This window comes from Aedes aegypti, chromosome 2 (genome assembly GCF_002204515.2).
Source record: "Aedes aegypti strain LVP_AGWG chromosome 2, AaegL5.0 Primary Assembly, whole genome shotgun sequence".
NCBI lineage: Eukaryota > Metazoa > Arthropoda > Insecta > Diptera > Culicidae > Aedes > Aedes aegypti.
The window spans coordinates 64,186,492-64,192,491 of NC_035108.1; positions in this window are offsets into that span (position 1 = coordinate 64,186,492).

Sequence of the window (6,000 nt, forward strand, 5' to 3'; positions counted from 1 at the left end):
AGGCACTAAACTGGAGAAATTGTAGACAAGCGTTTCTGATCTTCGTAGTTTAAGCTTTCTACTAGTGCACATAGTCAAAATAAAAAGTGTTGGATGCTAACTTTGCGAGATTGATGCCTCTTAGAAGTTTGATTCTAAGCTGTTTCACCTTAAGGTGAAGATGAATCGAAGCCAAATCTTAAATTTTCAAGGGCACAAATCTAGAGAACCAAACATCCGTTTATGCTGAAAATTTAATCGATTGGTCACTAGCTGGTGGTGACCAATCGATTAAGTTTTCAGCATAAACGGATGTTTGGTTCTCTAGATTTGTGCTCTTGAAAATTTGAAGTTTGGCTTCGATTCATCATCACCTTAAGCATAACACAATAAAATCGTGTTTATTTGAAGGATTCGTGCAATAATATTTTCCGATTGTGTTCCAACTAAATTATTTACGTAACACTGAATAATACCGTGTCATTCCTATACATAAAATAACATACTTTCTTATCGAGCATTTAAATTCACTACAAGCAACAACAAAAAATCAAAATAGACATGCTAAGGATAGTCAAATTGGGCATCAAAGAGAGCCGAAAGAGGTGTAGGGTTGTGAGGGAGAATATGGGGTCGTGACGGACTTTGGTTTCAGGTTGGCTGATTGCGCTGCAGAACCGTTACCCGTTCTATGGCGCAGTTGGTTAACACGCCCAGTCTAGCGTATTGAGAGTCGTGGGATCGAAGCCCACCAGAACGATTCTATTGTTTTTCACAATTTTACAACTCAATTTGTCCAAATTGACTTTTGTGTCTACGACCTTCAGGTATTCTCAAAACACCGTCGGCTGGTTCAAGCCGTAATAGACATGACAACCCTAGTTGAGTTGAAAAACGATTTTCCCAATTAAGATTCACTAACACATCAAGTCGCGGCGATTGAATAAAATAAAATTTCTCAATTGGACCCTGGCTCTAAGCACTTTTGGAAATAATCTAAAATTTTGAAAAAAAAACCTCAGAAGCCAATTTTGGCATTGTAAGAGAAATACAAATTATTACTAATCAATAGCGAAAAGCTCAGAAAAAAAGCTTCAATCAAAAAAACGTTTTCAAAAATTCCTGGGAGACTGATTTGGAAGAAGTGAGAACTATTATTAAAAAATTGAAAAATATGAATGCTCCTGGCGATGATGGAATTTTCTACATCCTCATCAAAAAACTTCCAGAAAGTAGCTCATCATTCTTAGTTGATATATTTAACAAATTTTTTCAGTTGGCCTATTTTCTTGACAAATGAAAAAAATGCCAAAGTTTAATTTTAAAACCGGACAAAAATCCTGCAGAAGCCTCTAGCTATCGTCCAATCGGTTTTCTTTCTTCCATCAGTAAACTGTCTGAAAAGATCATTTTGCACAGAATGATGGTCCACATCAATGAAAATTCATTTTTTTCCAATGAACAGTTTGGATTTTGCCATGGAAATTCGACCAATCATCAAATTTGACGTGTAACAAATTTGATACGTTCCAACAAATCTGAAGGCTATTCTACAGGTCTTGCTCTTCTAGACATAGAAAAAGCATTCGACAGTGTATGGCATGAAGGCTTGATCGTAAAATTTAAAAAGAAAAACTTTAATTTTCCAACATACATTGTCAGAATAATCCAAAGTTATTTGTTAAATCGTACACTTTAGGATAATTATCAGAACTCCAAGTCAAAAAGACTTCCTGTAAGAGCTGGTGTTTCTCAAGACAGTATTTTGGGGCCATTATTGAACAATATTTTCACATCTGACTTACCTGAATTACCTCAGAGTTATCAAGCGTAGATATGTTGTCACGATAAAAGGGTTCCAATAAATTGGCCATATGAAGCTGCGTATCTAGGACTCGTGCAAGATAAAAATTTAACTTTTAAAAATCACAATGAGGGCATTCAAGCCAAATTTATCAAATAAGTAAAATGCCTTTATTCACTTATTCACAAAAAATCGAATCTTTGTCTTAAGAATAAGCTTTTGAAATTCAAATAAATTTTCAGGCCGGCCATCTTGAATACTGTACCAATATGGACTAGCTGTTGTAATACCATCCAGAGAGCTCTGGAAGAGGATTCAAAATAATTTTTTAAAAAGAATCATTAAGCTCTCTCCCTGGTATAACACTAATAAGTTACATAAAATATCCGATTTTGAAACTTTGGAACAGATATCGAATAAAATTATAAATAATTTCAAACAAAAATCGTTGTAATCTTCTATTGCCACGATAAATACGTTACATATCTAGGCTAAGCTAGGTTAAGTCAATTGAATGTTTTTTTTTTCTTATACCCAGGTGAAATCGACCCACCTGTAAAAACTGCTACGGCAATTGAAATGTAATATGTTGTTAACAAAATGTTAATTTTAGCTTAATTTTGTTTACTCTATTAGCATGATAGCGTTCCTTAACACACAAAACCTAAATCTAAGAAATAAATGTACCGTTTGATATGAAACTAATGAAGGTATTTAAAATTGCCCCCCCTGCTATAGATTGTTTTTTACATACCTTGTTCAGCTGGATTAATCCGTACAGCTTAAGCAATTGGCCTCGCACAACATCCTGTTTCCTTTCGAGAAACTCGCGACTCACCAGTTCTGGTCACTCAACTCAAATTTCTGATTCAAATCGATGTTTTTTCTGCCCCTCATACCACTTTCAAAGCTCACTTGATTAACTTGTTTTCTTCAATCGATCTCCACAATCACATTTCACTTCCAGAATTTTTCTTCACCAAGGAGAAAATCATGAATGAAATCCATCCGTTCTGGCGCTCGCCCACTCACTTTTGACCCACAAATTCGTGGCTCGGAACTCTTCAAGCACAACCCGCTCCCCGAATCACACACGATCACAAGATCCGAGAATGCACTTGACATGATCCCCTTTCCGATCCCTCTCACGAATTCTTGACCCAATCCAAACAAATGACACCGAGACGGCGTTGGCGGACTTCGACGATCACCACACAACGAGACCGCTTCGCCAAACCACGATCGCAACCACGAAAACCACCCGCGAACGACCGAGGTCGTCACACATCTGAACGGCGGCGCACCTTCCGAAGCCCAGTCAACCCAGTCGACAATCAACGTCGCGCCGCTGCACCGTCGCCCACCGTCGTCGTCGGTGATCGTCGTTATGGTATGCTTGTATGCTGCTATGCTCCTGAAGAGCAAGCCCGAGCCAGGCCAACGCAACGGAACGAATCGAAAAAAGAGAGATGCAGTCAAACCACTTCTTCGTCATGTGTCGGTTGATCCCATCATATCGTCGCAGCGCGGTTAGATTTCTCTTCCCTGGTTGTGCCTGCCTGGAGTAATAACACTAGTGAATAAAATTTTGTTCACGCACTCTGACCCGCTGGTTTCAAATTTATGTGAGGAACTTTCATTAGACGTACAAAAATATGTGTTTTTAACTCGTATCCGCCCAGTAAATGGAAAATAGTTCAAAATGGCAGCATTCGACCATTTTGATCGCATATCCTTCGTCTTTTTCTTCTTCGTGGCATTACATCCTCACTAGGATAGTGCCGCTTCTTATCTTGACTGAGGCAACGTAAATCGCTTCGCCGTGACTTAGACAAGCTCATAGAACTGTGCATTAGGGCGGTTCAAAATTTAAAAATGTTTGAAACCCGATCTCCCATATGTTCCTTACCATCCTTACCATAAAAATAGTAATATGTGAATTTTTCAGCTTTCTAGGAAGTTATTTAAAGGTGGCCCAAAGACAATGTAGGTTTATATAGAAATTACCATGGAGAAATTTTGAGAAATGTTCCAAACACGCTAGTGCTGTAATGTAAGTACAAACTTATTATCCCATAGTAAAAACTCATTCTTCAAACCATAATAAAGAAATTTGCTGAAGAGAGAAATTCAATACGACGGATAGCAGAAGAGATATTCATGAGTTTTTCTGCTAATATTTCGCTTAATATGGGATTATAACCCTGCAAACATGTACAAAAATCTCAAACAAAATTAGATAAAATAGGATTTGTTTCTTCAGCAACATCCTTAACTGAGGTTTGAAGAATGAGTTTTCAATATAGGATGATAAGTTTCTACTTACATTACAGTACTAGCGTGTTTGGAACATTTCTCAAAATTTCTCCATGGTAATTTCTAAATAAACCTTCATTGTCTTTGGGCCACCTTTATATCATCACCTAGGAAGCTGAAAATTTCACAGAACACTATTTTTATGGTTAGGATGGTTAGGAGCATATGAGAGATTGGATTTTCAAACATTTTTAAAATTTGAATTGCCCTACTGTGCATGCAGCAAAACAGCAACGAAATCGCGGCGATTTTCTGTCGCTGTCGCTGAAAGTAATCGCGTTGATTTGGGGGAGCCTTAAATCATCCGAAAGTCTAGATTGTTTTTTGAGGACCATTTGAAGTTCTGAAAGTGACCACCGGTCCGGAGTTATTCCAGTGATTCACTGGGCCAGACCGGGTAAAAATGACCCCAACTTCCATATTAATCAATATTTACTCAACTAATTGGTATAAATCCAACTCCAACTCAATTTGTTTTTACTGTTTCAACTACGAATATCATGTGAGAACTTAATTACACAATTGGAGCAGCTTTGATCTAGATTAATTTTTCGGTTCATTATCAGACCTCCTTGGAATTGGTCACATATAAGTCAAAGTGAAATGGAGTGAAAGTAATTTTGCATCTTATGGAAGAATAATCATTTTTTTTTGTACTTGATCCTCTCTGATTTAACGCCGACCAATTGTATGAAAAACTTCTCACAAACTATTAGAAGAATTTTCGCAAGACTATGAGCAGGAATTATCAGAATCCTGTGAATCAAATTTTCACAAAATTCTGGGCACTTTTCCATCATAATCTTGGTTGGAATTATGAACAGGATTCATGTAAAATCCTAAACAGTTGTCTCACACATTCCGGAAGAGGGCTATAGTAAGAAGGCTCTAATAGTATCCTGGAAACAGTTCTCACATAATCAATCCTGAATTGGATTTTTGCAAAATGTCACGCAGGATTCTCAAGTAATAGTGGGTTGGATTGTGCCAAAAATTTGAGTTGGATTCTTTCAACATCTTTGACATGATTCTAATATAAAACTTAGAGCAGGACTTGCAACAATTCCTTAACTAAATTTTGACGTAGTTTTCGCTAGGGATTTTTACTGGTAACTTAGTTGAATGATCAAAAGCAATGATCTTGTCAATTCTTGAACAAATTGTTGTTCTTGTTCGTTTTGCCAAAAATGTTCGAAATGGTTTGGCCCGCCACGCAAATTATATCAGAGATTTGGCCAGAGGCTCAAAAAGGTTGGGTGGTCTAAATGATAGGTTTAGTGAATTTGCTGTGAACAAGTTTTTTTTGCTCAGGAAGTATTGACGATAAGTTTTTAATTTTCATCTCTTAGGACATAAATGATTTGTCTTGAGCATCAATGATGAAATTTGACAGCCAAATTTCCAGTTTAAATAGACGGAAAAAAATGACCTATCCAGGACCGATAATGATCCTAAAAATTACTCAAGGCCTAAGCTGCCCATAACTGCATAACGGTCACATTCGACATTTTTGACAAATTGGAGTTAATACCGGGGAGAGTCATCAAATGATAAATACTTTCGATCAACTTACTAATATCTGTGAGTTTTTTATAGAAAATTCGAAAAAAATACCAAGTTGTTTTGTCACATTGGCAATTGTAACCGCATAACAGTCACATTGAGATTATACATGAGCCTCATAATGTAGTAGCAACGAAATTTTTATCAGAATTATTTTCTGACTATTCACCCAATATGCGGTATGAGTTGTACAAAATTTCTGCCTCAAATAAGCTCTTTTGAATTCTTAATGATTTTTTAAAATTTTAGTTTCCTCCCATACTGCATTAAAATGCAAACTTGGTATCCCATTTACTCAATGCCTACTTTTGTCGAATGTTACAAATATGCATTTATGG